Genomic DNA, 14,581 nt, shown 5'->3' on the forward strand with positions numbered 1-14,581 from the left:
CGATGGGCTCCGACAGCCTTCCGCCCGCGGCCGCCTGCGCGTCTCAAACCCAGAACCCGGTCGTTGGCTTTCAAAACCTGCGCTCACAAAGGGATCGGAGAGAGCCGTCACACCAGAGAAAGCCGGAGTTCATGTGACCAGCGCGGTGCAGCCCGGGTTCCAGGGACGCGGGCTGTGGATCTAAGGGGAGCGAGGGGTGGGGGTGGGAGTGCTTTGTGAAAAGCCTCAGTGTTGTTTTCGGCCAGAAAGGACAGAATTTCTGGAATCCTTGAGGGCACGGGCTGGAAGGGGCTAGACGGGCTGCCTAGGAGGAAACTGAGGCTGAGCGGGGAGCGGCTTGCTGACCCCAAGTTGCTGTTTCGCCCCCGTGTACACACAGTGCTCTTGCCAACCCCGAGAGATGACCCTCTTTCCTGGACAGGTTCACGGAAACGCGTGTTTATTGAATGCCGAGGCTGGCAAGATCTGGGAACGGAATGCAAAGAGGAAAAAAAAAAAGTCTGAGCAGGTGCCCTGGTTACAGTTAGGGATGAACCCCAACTGGAACCGAGAGGAAAAGGCAGACTAATTTTTTCACTTCATGGAACCTTGGGGATGTATGGGTTGGAACATGTCTTAGAAGGCAACCGGGCAATATACAGCTCTAGCTAAAAAATGGAGACCAGGCCAGGGCCATCTCAATCCCCCCCCACCCCCCCAGTATGTCTAAGAATTGCCTATCATGTGTGCATCCACAAGCAGTGCACACTACTGGGCTCGAGAGTCTTGAAATTTTACATAAATGGTATTTATTCAGCCCACATCTTGTTGCAGCTTTTTGTTTTCATGGTGGGTTATTGTTATTTTGAGATACGGCATGTGTAAACAAGTCTATTTGGTCTATTCATTTTAACCACTGTATAGTATTTCATTAGCCTTTGAGGGGAATGAAAACAAATCTGCTGCCAGGATGCCACATACACATCACAGGCACACGTGGCTCATTTTGCTGTTCACCAGATAAGGCAGGGGTGCCTTCAACTCTCCCAGGATTCAAACTGCTTACCAGAGATGTGGTGCCCACTTACCCTACCGCCTAACAATGCATGACTTCCTGTTTTTATGTCCTGGCCAACGTTTACTGATAAGTGACTTGGAAATTTTATCCAAAAGTTGAATGAGAAATGCAACTCCTTATTATCATTTATATTTATATTTATGTTGCCCTCATTAAAGAAATTGTCTTTTTGTATTTACAACACTAGCAGTTTCCTCATCCCATAGAGGTCTCTTCGTATCTTTTGCCTGTTCTGTTGGTTGGTTGTTCTCCCATTGCTTTATAGTGTCTTATAAGAAATAGATCCCGGTTATTAACCCTATCGTCCACCAAACAAAGTAACTACTGCGCAGTTGCATTTATTTATTTATTTAATGCAGTACTGAGATCTGGGGCTTTGTACATGCTAGAGTTCTTCTCTACCACTGAGTTATGTCCCCAGCCCTTAGTTTTTAAATTTACATTTATTTATTTATTTACGTACTTACTTATTTGTGTGTATGTGGGGGTGGGGTGGGTGGGGATGGGCGTGGGCATGCATAAGCCAGTGAGTACCTGTAGAGTTTGGCTTTCCCCTCTTACCTGTGAGTTCCTAGGATTGAACTTAGGTCATTAGGCTTTGTGAAGTACAGAATGGCATTTCAACATTTCAGTTTGTCTGTACAACATAGATCAGGACCACTGGCTTACTCATTAGTTCAAAGCTTTACCTTTTCTAAGTGTTGGGACTACCCAATATCCTCTTGGCTAAGGCCTCTGGCATGCTACAAGCACTCCCAGCCCTCTGCTCACTGTTTTGAAATACTCAATAAACCATAGCCACAGTTTACTCTGCTTGGCTTAAGAATCCTAAGATGACTCCACTTGAATCTATCATCTTATGAGTTATTTTCTTCCTCTTACAGATGTTCCAAGATCTCTCTCCCCCTGCCTTTTATAGGTTAACTATATCAGCATTTATTTTGTTGTTTTTTTGAGGCAGAGTCTTACTCTGTAACTTAGGCTAGTCTGGAACTCAGTGCATCCCAGCTAGCATTCAACAGCTGTGTTCTTGCCTCAGCTTCCCTGTGCTGGATTCCAGCCGGGAGCTAGCACCATGGCAGCATTCTAATTCTAAAGTTACTTTTTGCTTTTCACCAGCTGCCCATTAGTTACACTTCATTTTAAGTAGTTGCCCTAAGTTATAGAGTATCGGACAGAGTCTTTGTGCTGGTTAGTTTCTTGTCAGCTTGACACAAGTTCCAGTCATTTAGGAAGAGGACCCCAATTCAGAAAAAGCATTTATCAAGTGGTCCTCAACCTTCCTAATGCTGCGACCATTTAATGCCGTAGCCCAGGTTGTGGTGACCGCAGCCATAAAATTATCTTCCTTACTACTTCATAACTGTGTTTTTCCTGTTGTTATAAATTATAATGTAAATACCTGTTTTCTGACGGTCTTAGGCCACCTCTGTGAAAGCATTGAGACCCCCCTCCAAGGGGGTTATGACCCATAGGTTGAGAACTGCTGCTAGCAGATTGGCCTGTCGATAAGGCTGTGGGGTGGTTTTTTTTGTTTGTTTGTCTTTGTTTTTTGGATAGATGATTGATATGGGAGAGCCCAGCCTTTGTGGGTGATGCCATTTCTGGGCAGGTGGTCCTGGGTTGTTTAAGAAGGCAGACTGAGCAACCCATGAGTGAGGGGCAAGCCAGGAAGCAGCAGTTCTCTGTTTCAGTTCTCACCTCCAGGTTCCTGCCCTGAGTTCCTGCCCTGACTTCCCTTCTTGAGGTGCTGTTCTGTGGTGTAAACGAAATAAACCATTTTGTTCCCAGGTTACTTTTGGTCGTGGTGGTTCCCATTGCAGTAAAGAACAGGCTAAGACAGTCTTGGTATGTAGCCCACTCCCTGGCGTCAAACTCACATCTTCCTGCCTCTGCCTCCTGAGTGCTCAGGTTAGAGGTGTGTCACCATCACAGCACCATATCCCTCCAGCTCTGCCTTTTGTTTGACCTCCTTCAAATGGATTGGGGAGCTGGCTCAGCAGTTAAGAGCACTTGCTGTTCTTGCAGAGGATCTTTTTAAAAAAATTGTATCTGGGGCTAGGAATGGCTCAGTGGGTAAAGACATTTGCCCTCAAGCCTGATGACTAGTTTGATCCCTGGAGCCCACGTGGCGGAAGAGAGAACCAGCTCCCCACAAGTTGTCCTCTGACCTCCACACGTGCCTCATGACGCTCCACCACCAAAAATAAACAAATGTGAAAAACTGTCTAGAAAATCGTGTCTCTACAAAGCTTTTTCTTTGCCATTATTCCCCAAACAATACTGTATAGCAAGTATTTGCTTATCATTTGCATGTATTAGCTATAACTAATCTAGTGATGACGTAAAGTATATGAGAAGGCCCACATAAGTTCTGTTAAAGACACTGTCATTTTAAGTAAGAGCCTGAGCATCCGTGGGTTTTGGTACTTGTGGGGGTTCTGAAACCCATCATCCATGGTACCAAGTGACAGCTGTATAGGGTGCTGTGCTAGCCGAGGCCTCAGGGGTCCACTGGGACCTTGGACATATTCCCTTTCACATCTTACAAGCATGTAGTTTTCTCTGTTTCTCAGCACTTTGTTTCTTACACCTGTGTGTCTGTTTCTGTAACGGTATGTGCTCTGTATTTCCCTCTTCAGGATTACCAACTGTATATTTAAACACCAATGTTATATGTTCTGTAATCAGGTGAAATTTTGTTATGAACTTTCCATAGAAAAGATTGCTCTGATGTGTGTCTAGACTGCCCTGAACTGGTCTGATCTCAGAAGCTAAACCAGGTCAGGCCTGGTTAGTACTTTGATGGGAGGGATGATTGTTTTCCCAAAACACTATTAAATATTTTACATTTTCTTCAATAAATGGCTATTCTCTTTACAGAGTTTTTGTTTGGTTTGGTTTTTTTGAGACAGGCTCTACTATGTATCCCTGTGTGCCCTGGAACTCACTCTGTAGACCACGCAGGCCTTGGACTCAGAGAGCTGCCTGCCTCTGCAGGGGTTAAAGGAATTCACCAATATGCCTGGTTACAAAAACATTTTATAGGGTCATGATTACAGCTGGGTGGTAAAATATTTGCCTATCATGTAAAATGTTCCAGGTCAAATTCTCAGTACCCCTCACACAAATTATGTGTCATTTTATTATTTACTTTTTATTTTGGTGTATGGTGATTTTTTTTTTTTTTAAAGAGCAGTCTAAATAGAGTAGGTTATTTGAAATGTGCTATGTTTTGCTTTGCAACAGTGATACTTTTTCTGAGACTGGGTCTTAAGTAGGTTGCCCTGGAACTTGCTCTGTAGATAAGGATTCCCCTGAACTCGTGATCCTTCTGTTTCCACCTCCCTAGTGCTGGGATTACAGGTGTGCACCACCACACCCAGCTCTTGATTTTTGTAAATGACTGAAAAAAAAATCTCTGGATAAAAACTGGTTTGTTTGTTTGTTTGTTTGTTTGTTTTTCAGCCTTGACTGTCCTGGTACTTGGTAGACCAGGCTGGCCTTGAACTCAAAGAGATGCTCCTGTCTCTGCCTCCCAATGCTGGGATTAAGGAGGTGCTCCACAACCACCTGACTACCTTTCAGATTTTTTTTTTTTTTTTCTCAAGACAAGGTTTCTCTGTAGCTTTGCGCCTTTCCTGGAACTATCTCTGTAGTCCAGGCTGGCCTCGAACTCACAGAGATCCGCCTGGCTCTGCCTCCTGAGTGCTGGGATTAAAGGCATGCGCCACCACCGCCCAGCGACCCTTTCAGATTTCTTATAGCTTTATTAATTGACCAATTACTGATCAAAGTGTGTGAAAATAGATCATTTTGAATTTTTTCTCATTTTTGTAATTTTTTTTGCTTTATGTATTTTTGAGGCCGTGTTAGATACATTAAACTTACTTTCCCTTTGATACTGTGGCTTATATATCCTAGTAGGTAGTGCCTCTGGCATCAAAGCCCGCTTTGGCTGGTAGTGTTTGCGCCCTGGCTTGTTGTTGGCTTATGTTGGTTAATGTCTTTCCTCCTCGTCCATTGATTAACTTTGAAGGTACCCATCTTTTTAATTTCATGTGTTCCCAAGAGATGGGACAGAGCTTCAGGGGCATCATCAGTGTCTGTCCATGACTAGCCAATCACTGACCTGTCCCCATCATACATACAGAGCAGATGTAGAGCCTAACATAGGTCATGTGATCTTTATTAATCTCCTTCAGGAGTGGGCACACTTACAACACAGAAACATGTTTTAGTGCAGGATGGCTTCTAGCCCTTCCCAGGTCCCCTTGAGCCAAGGTAGTACATGAGCTACATGAGAGTTCCAGCAGCTTCTTCACCCTCTACAAAACAGCATCATGGATGAAGGGGCTGGTCTCAGGCTGCCCTCTGGGCTTCATGCTGTAGGGTGAGATGCCTACACCACAGAGAGGCAGAGAATCAGGGACTGATTCTCAACACCTTAGGGGCTCAGGATGACCTCTGGATACCACAATCAGGTACTCAAAGGCAATCATGGAGTCAAGCTGATGACAAGTTGTGTATCCTTTGCTCCTAACTCCTATGTAAACACTTTATCTATCTATCTATCTATCTATCTATCTATCTATCTATCTATCATCTATCTATCTACCTACCTACCTACCTACCAATCATCCATCATCTATCTATGGGACAGGGTCTCTCTATAGCCCTGCTGTCCAGGCTGGCCTCTAGCTCACAGAGATCCACCTTCCGCTGGCTCTCAGCTATGGGATTAAAGGTATAGGCCACTAGGACCAGCTCCCGGGTAAACTCCCAAAGCCAGAAGAATGCTTTGTGAAAGTCTAGGCCATGAGCTGGGTGTGGCGGCATATGCTTTTAATCCATCTCTGTAGGAGGCAGAGGCAGGCAGATCTCTGAGTTACCGGCTGGTCAGGGCTAGTGAGTCCCTGTCTCAAAATTAAGTCTAGGCCAAAGTCTGAGCAAAGGAAATAAGGGGAGAGAAGGGGGCTAGAGGAAGCTGGGAGAGCATTCTTCCGGGTTTACCAGCGCCTGAGCCAGCCAGTTCTTAGCTGAATGTTTCACACTGAACCCTAAATACAATCTGGACTCAGAGAAGCACGATACTTTTCCTGATGAGAGAGCAAGTGACAAAATCTTTTGGCATTTTAGCAAGGTGTCATTATGGTACGGAATAACCAGTGAGAAAGGAAGGTTTGACACAGGTGCGGGGACAGGGCAGTCACCAGAGAAAGGAAGACACTTTAATGTTTCTGCTCCAGTGGGTCCATGCTCCTGAAACTTGAAAGCACAATTTGTTCTTCATCCAAAGAGCTTTTCTGCTTCATAGTGAAGGTTTGGATTTTCCTCTGTCATTAAAAAAAAAAAAAAAAAAAAAAAAAAAAAAGGCTGGAAAGACTGCTCAGCAATAAAGAGCATCTGCTGCTTTTCCAGAGGACACAAGTTCAGTTCCCAGCACCCACGTCAGGAAGCTCACAACCACCTGTGACTCCAGCTCCAGAGAATCTGGCACCTTCCTTAGGCTTCTTTGGGTACCTGCATATGTGTGGCATAAACACATACAGACATGCACAGAAAAAGAAATAAAAATTAGTTAAAAAGCAACAACCATTTTTAAGTTAGGCATGGTGACATATACCTTTAATCCCGAACTCAGGAGGCTGAGGCAGGTGGATCTCTGAGTTCCATGCCAGCCAGGTTTCTAGAGCTTGTTACAGGGACATACCGTGAAACCTTGTCTAAAAACAAAAACAAACAACCAAGAAGCTCTGCCAAGGCTTTAACATCAGTGCTCACAGTAGCAGCACATATACTAACATTGGAATGATGCAGAGGTTAGCATGTCCTCTGAGCAAGAATGGCACAACTTTTTTTTCCAGTTTTAAACTTCCATTCACCTATTTATTTTGTGTGTGGGGAGAGAGACAGCTGTTGTGAGTTGGTTCTCGCCTTTGTTATGTGGGTCCGTCATTGGGCATTGGGGTCATTGCCTTCATCTGCTAAGTCATCTTGCTCACTCTTTACTTTTGGGGTTACTTTCTCCATTTTCTTAGATTAAACAGGTTTTCTTCCTTCCGTGTGTGTGTGTGTGTGTGTGTGTGTGTGTGTGTGTGTGTGTGTGTGTGTACGCACAGTGAGCTTTATGGATGATATTCAAGAGAGTAGGGTTCCCTAAGCCCCTCTCCTTCTGGGGGGGTCTGTGACGGAAACTGTGAGGAGAGATGCTCAGTTGAGACAGGGACTCCTCAGCAGCCATGGGCCTCTCTTGCTCTGTCCTTGCTGGGGTGAGTGGTCCAGGGCTTCTTACTCCTTGCAGGCCATGCAGGCCATGAAATCCACCACCCTGTTGCTGTATGATTCGTTATCATGCCAGTACCATACCAGGAAAGGAGCTTTATAGAGTTGTCATTGAGAGCAGTGTCAATCCCAGCAGCAAAGGTGGAAGAGTGGGTGTCCTTATTAGCAGCAGACAACCTGGTCCTCAGTGTAGGCCAGGATGCCCTTCAGTGGGCTCCCATGCCTGCTTCATCACAATCCTGATGTCATTATACTTGCAGCTTTCTCCAGGTAGCATGTCAGATGGATATGTTAGGGGTATAATACAGAAGGCCAAGCCAGTGAGCCTCCTGTTCAGCCCTGGGATGACCTTGCCCACAGCCTTGGCATTACCAGTGGATACAGGGATGATGTTTTGGGCAGTCCTGTGGCCATCACATCACAGCTTCCCAGAGGGACCATCCACAGTCTTGTGGGAGGCAGTGATGGCATGGACTGTGGTCATGAGTCCTACAATGCCAAAGTTGTCATGGATGACCTTGGGGTGGCGGGGTGGTGGTGGTGGTGGTGGTGGTGGCTAAGCTGTTGGTGGTGCAGGACATTACTGACAATCTTGAGTGAGTTGTCATACTTCTCACCGTCCCGCACCCATCACAGACATGGGGGCATCAGCAAAAGGGGCAGAGATGATGACCCTTCTCCATGGTGGTGAGGAAATCAGTAGACTCCACAACACACTCGGCACCAGCATCACCCCCATTTGATGTTGGCAGGATCTCTCTCTGGGAAGATGGAGATGGCCTTCCCGTTCATGACAAGTTTCCTGTTCTCAGCCTTGACTGTGCCTTTTGAATTTGCCATGGGTAGAGTCATACAGGAACATGTAGACCCTGTAGTTGAGGTTAATGAAAGGGTCATTGATGGTAACAGTATCCATTTTGCCAGAGTTGAAGGTAGCCCTGGTAACCAGGTGCCCAATACAACCAAATCCATTCACTTCAAGCTTCACCATCAAGTCTCAGGGACGAGGCTGGTACTGCATGAGAAGATATGGCTGTCTCTGGGGGAGCTGAGACCCTGCCTGCCTCCCTCTCACCTCCTTCCCTCCCTCCCTCCCTCCCTCTCTCCCCCCTCCCCCCTTCCCCTCCCTCCTCTTCTTCTTCTTCTTCTTCTTCTTCTTCTTCTTCTTCTTCTTCTTCTTCTTCTTCTTCTTCCTTTTTGGTTTTTCAAGACAAGGTTTCTCTGTAGTTTTGGAGCCTGTCCTGTACTAGCTCTGTAGACCAGGCTAGCCTTGAACTCATAGAGATCCACCTACCTCTGCCCCCGGAGTGCTGGGGTTACAGGCGTGCGCCATCACTGCCCGGCCCTTCCTTTCTTCTTTTAAAGATAGGGTCTCACTATGTACCCCAGGCTGCCTGGAACTCAACAGCTCCTTCTGCCTCTGCTAGGATTAAATGCATACACAGCCATGCTCAATGAAGCAGATTTTCCTCCTATTTTTTACCTCTGCTAGGAGCCACCCTACTGTTCTTTTAGTGGTGTGAATGAACATTTTAAATTGTATGGTTGACTTAGAAAGTCTAAAACCTGCTTCTCTGGGTGTGGTAGCACATGCCCAATAATTCCAGCACTCAGTAGAGACAGAGGCAGATAGATCTTTGTGAGTTTGAGTCCAGCTTGGTCTACATAGTGAGTTCTAAGCTAGCCCATGTTACATAGACCGGCTGTGGGTGGGTTAAGACTTCTGTTAGTCTTTTCTGTGTCGAACCCACAGATTGCAAGCCCAGCGTCACTTAGAGATCTTTGGCAACAGTTAACTCTGCAGCTCTCACATGATTGAGCCTGTATGATAATGAGCATTCAGAGATGGGTAATGCCTGGGGGGCGCTCACCAACCTAAGACAGAACACCTGTGTGGCCTGGACAGGTGTCTCCATGATGGGTAAGGTGACCTGCTGACGTCCCACGCAACCTAAGTCAGAAGCTCATTTTTTAGTAAAAGGGGGAGACCTGTAGGTGCCTGGCCCCCATTTTGGGTAACTGTTGCCTTGCTTGCTGACCTTGACCTCCTCCTTATGCTAATTTCCTGTGAGATTCCACCCTCCTGAATGCTTAAGGGAAGCTCCTTGTCTATGTATCCAGCATATTGGGCATTTACAGCTTAGATGTAAGATTGTAAAACATCGGATGTGGGGTTGGGGATTTCACTCAGTGGTAGAGTGCTTGCTTAGCAAGCGCAAGGCCCTGGGTTCGATCCTCAGCTCAAAAAACAAAAAACAAAACAAAACAAAAAACCCAACAACAACAAAAAACATCAGAAGCATCAGAAGCGAACTTCTGCCCTCCAGAAGGCCAGAAGAGAGCATCAGACTCCCTGGAACTGGGAACAGATGGGCAGTTAGGAGTCCCTGATGTGGATACTGGGAACAGAACCCAGGACCTCTGCTAGAGTACTAAGTGCGCTTAACTGTTGTGGGGTATTTGTACACAGTGTGAAGATCTGTTGCTGTGATTGGTGAAATAAACAGTGAACAGCCAATAGCTAGGCAGGAGGTATAGGTGGGACCTCCAGGCAGAGAGAGAAAAAGTAATAGGAGATGAATCTAGGTGTGGGTCGCCAGGAGACACAAAAGAAGCAAGATGGGTGGTATGTGACAGAACATATATGAATAGAAATGGGTTAATTTAACTTATAAGAGCTAGTTAAAAAGCAAGCTTAAGCTAAGGCCGAGCTTTCATAATTAATAATAAGTCTCCAAGTCATTATTTGTGAGCTGGTGGCCCAAAGGAAAGTTCAACTACACATGACCACTGAGCTGTATCTCTAGTCCTCTAGTTTATGCTTTTAACATAACATATTTCCATTTATCATTTTCTCTATTCTTCACTCTAGCTTCTTCATCTATCTTTGATGTAATTACAGTTAGATCCCAGTATTTGTGGGTTTAGACATAAAATATTCTTTAAAAATAGTCACTGTTCCCTAAATAATATAGTATACCAACTATCTGTATAGCATCTGTATTGTATTAGATGTTACTAGTAGTATTGATGTGATTTAAGCTGTCTGGGAGGATGTGCATAGGTTATATACAAAGGGCATGGGGAGAGGGCTTTGGAGTGAGTCTTCCCTAGTATTGATGAATGACCATAATTTCTTCTTCAACTATTGGTGGTTCTGTTGTTTAATCAGTCCATTAAGTTTTTTTCAAGTTCTGTGACAATATGTCCTGGTTAGTTTTATGTCATCTTGACACAAGCTTAAGTTGTCTGAAGGGAGGGAACCTTATTTGAGAGGCCTCCATAAGATCCAGCTGTAGGGCATTTTCTCAATTAACGATTGCTGGGCGGAGGCCCAGCCCATTGTGGGTGGTGCCATCCCTGGGCATGTGGTCCTAGGTTCTATAAGGAAGCAGGCTGAACAAGCCAGTAAGCAGCACTCCTCCATGGGCTCTGCAGCAGCTCCTGCCTCCAGGTTCCTGCCCTGTTTGAGTTCTTGTCCTGGCTTCCTTCAATGATGGACTACAATGTGGAAGTGTAAGCCAGTAAACCCTTTCCTCCTCAACTTGCTTTTTGGTCATGGTGTTCCATCACAGCAATAGAAAACCCTAAGACACCATACTTTTACTTCTAGAAATACCTTATTTGTTTGTTTTTGCAACAGGTTCTCACTATGTAGTGCTCTTAAAACCAGGCTGGCCTCAGATTCAGAGATCTACCTGCCACTGCCTCCTAATGCTAGGATTAAAGTATGGGCTAGAAAAATTGATTCAAAAAAAAAAGTATAGGCTAGGTGGCTGGAGAGATGGCTCAGCAGTTAAGAGCACTAGATGCTCTTCCAGAGGTCCTGAGTTCAACTCCCAGCAACCACATGGCAGCTGGCTCACAGCCATCTATAGTGGGATCTCATGTCCTCTTCTGCTATAAAGTCATACATGCAGATAGAACATTGATATATAAATCTTTAAAAAAGGTGTGGGCTATCATGCCTGTCTAGAAATACCCTTTTTTTTTAATGGTACATTGCTCTTTATAGTATATTGGTTTTCTTAAGGTTTGATTATTTTATTTATACACACACAGACACACACACACACATAAGTAATTGAGAATTTCACATTGTATTTTGATCATATTCACCCCCAACTCCTCTCAAATCCACCCCCAATTCCATGCTCACACAACTATTTGTCCTCAGTTAAAAAAATCCAGATCAGTTAGCACTGTTTATATCATTTTGGGTGTGTGTCCATCCACTGGAGTGTGTTTAACCTACCTGGGACCACACCCTTAAAGAAAACTACTCTCCTAACCCTGGCAACTCTCTATTACCAATAGCAATTCAGCAAGGGGTAGCTTTGTGCCCACCCCTCCCTGTGTGCTGGGGTCTCCTAACTGCGGAAGTTACTCTGCACAGCTGCCCACAAGCTTCTTTTGTCCTCACTACCACCTTCGGCTTTTAGAACCCTCCCCCCACCCCTTCCTGTTAGCACCCCTGAGCCTTGGTAGGAGAAGAGAGCAGTAAAGATGCACCATTTAGGGCCGTCACTTTGTAGTTCCTTATTCTTTGCACCTTGACCAAATGTGGGTCTCTGTGTTAATTGCCATACACTCTTAAAAAAAAAAAAGAAAGCTTTTCTGGTGAGGTTTGAGAGAGGCACTAGTCTGTGAGTATAACAGTAAGTCATTAGGAGTCAGTTTAATACTCTGTCCCTTTGGCAGAGAGTAATAATAGGCTCTCCCCTAGAGCCTATGACCTGTCTAGCCAAAGGTTTTTGACCCTGATAACAGTGCCAGGCATGGGCTCCATCCTGTGGAGTGGGCCTTACATCCAATCAGAAAGGGCCAGTTGCTCCCATGACATTCACGCCACTACTGCACCAGTGGGCGTGTCTTACCAGGCTGATCGTCACTGTAGCTTGTAGGGTTCACAGTTGTGTATAAGATTGATGATTAAGGTTTGGTGGTTTCTATTGACTATGCGTTTTCTACTTTCTGCTTCGGGGCTGTTAGTTTTATACACTCGAAACAAGTTATGTTATCTTTATTTTATTTATTTATTTATTTTTATTTTTTGAGATAGGGTCTTACTATGTAGCTCTGACTGTCCTAGAACTCACTCTGTAGCCCAGGCTGGCCTCGAACTCACAGAGATCCACCTGCCTCCGCCTCCCAATTGTTGGGATTAAAGGTATGAGCCACCATGTCTGGCTTTAGGAGTATCTTTATATGAATTTGAGTTCTGGGATACTTAATCATGCTGTTAGTATTCCTTATTAATGGTAAATTGTTTTGTTTTAATCTTTTTGAGACAGGGTTTTTCTAGCCACCTCTTGGCTAGATTTTTGTTTTTGTTTCTGGTTTTGTAGTGTGTGACTGTGTTTTATATTGAGCAGGGCTTGAGGTCTGTATTCTGTTCCTCCTGCTGTCTGCTTCACCTGGAAACTTCAGTTCTATCATTGTTCTCTGTCCACTTTTTATGTCTGTTTATCAACCCCTCAAATAGTGTAAATTTGAACCTCTAACCTGCTAGGGAAGGTACTAGCAGATACAAGCTCTTGTTTTGTTTTGTTTGACAGGGTTTCTCTGTGTATTCTTGGCTGTCCTGGAACTCATTTTATAGACTATGCTGGCTTTGAATTCACAGAGATCCATCTGCCTCTGCCTCCCAAGTGCTGGGATTACAGATGTGCACCACCATTGCCTGGCTACAAGTTCTGGTTTTGAATTCTCAGGAAGGATATTGCTCTTGCCATGGCCAGAGCCCAGCTTGAGATGGACAGGCTTTAGTCATCCGTGGCAGCCATCTTGCTCTACAGTTTGGATCTCAGTTTAGGAGCTTGCCATTCAGCTCTGCCTGTGAACACCTTTGGGAAATGCCTTGGTTTTAATGTTCTGCTTGAGCAGCTGGGGGTTGGGGCCTGGTCATTTCTGTCCAGTGTAGGACCCTTTCAGTGGGCAGTGTTTCCTCTAGATCACCTTGCTGGGCTGGTTGAAACTGCTAGATCTGCGTCCTGCCTTGTTCCTGATTTCCAAACCTGCTTCCTCGATGTCCTTTCGCAGGTGCTCCAGCAGTCTGTGAAATCCTGCCTCCTCTCCCTTTGATCTTCCAGAGGTAAACTTCTTGTACTTCAAACTGTCTTAGCGCTTGTTTGCCAGAGGATCCACCTTCACATGGCGTTACGCTGCCAGGATGTGTTTTTGAACCTCGTGTGTGCTGATGACATGGCTTACGAGGTTTTTGTGGAGTCCAGTCTTGCCTTGGACTTATGGCTATGTGTGCTCTTCTCCAGACCCAACCAACCCCAGGTAGGTACAGCAGGGACTTCTACAATTGTAACTGGGGCACACAGTTGTCTTCATTTGGGGCATATAGTCTTTCCCTTTATTATTTATTTATTTATCTATCTATCTATTTATTTATTTATTTTTGTTTTTTGAGACAGGGTTTCTCTGTAGCTTTGGAGCCTGTCCTGGACTAGCTTTGTAGCCCAGGCTGGCCTTGAACTCACAGAGATCCACTTGTCTCTGCCTCCCAAGTGCTGGGATTACAGGCTTGTGCCACCACCCGGCTCCCTTTATTTTTGTCTTAGCTTTGTATTGGAAAGAATGTTTATTAAGTCTTAGAATTTAAAGATGCACTTTTCAGCAATATGTTTAGGTCATGTGGTTCACAATATCTGCATTTATTATTTAAAAAGTTTTTTTAGATTTATGAGTGTTTTGCCTGTATGTATGTATTTGTACTATGTGCATGCTTTGTACTCGTGGAGGTTAGAAGTGGGTGTTGGATCTCCCTGAACTGGAGTTATGGATGGGTATGACTACCATGAGCATTCTGGGAATTAAACTCAGGCCCTCTGCAAGACCAAGTGCTCCCAACCATTGAGCCATGGCTCCAGTGGCTCCCCCAGCCTCACTCTGCAGCCCAGACTGGCTTGGAAAGTTCATTATGTAGCCCAGCTGGCCTTGAACTCAAAGTGATCCTTTTGCCTCAGCTTCCCAAATGCTGGGATTAATAGATGTGAGCCACCACACCTGATACCCCTGCATTTTAAAAATAACATAGACATTATTTGAGAGTATATATTTATGTCTAAATGGTCTTTTAATATTTTTAAACAATCATGGGTACATTGTAGGAAACTTTATGAATTACACCCAGATTAGGAACTCTGTCTTACAGTTGTCAAAGAGAAAAGGCCTTGTTTCCTACATCTCTTGCCTTGTTTTTAAATGGTCCACTTTCATAGACATCCA

The 14,581-nt window shown here is 44.9% G+C and overlaps 1 non-coding gene across 1 annotated transcript; it reads left to right on the top strand.

Moving 5' to 3' along the window:
• Positions 1–6,833: 6,833 nt before the first annotated feature.
• On the top strand, positions 6,834–6,938 carry LOC118580956. The gene has a single exon (XR_004944606.1). It is a non-coding gene; the product is annotated as a U6 spliceosomal RNA (small nuclear RNA).
• The last annotated feature ends 7,643 nt before the right edge of the window (positions 6,939–14,581 follow it).

This window comes from Onychomys torridus, chromosome 3, assembly GCF_903995425.1.
Source record: "Onychomys torridus chromosome 3, mOncTor1.1, whole genome shotgun sequence".
Lineage (NCBI taxonomy): Eukaryota > Metazoa > Chordata > Mammalia > Rodentia > Cricetidae > Onychomys > Onychomys torridus.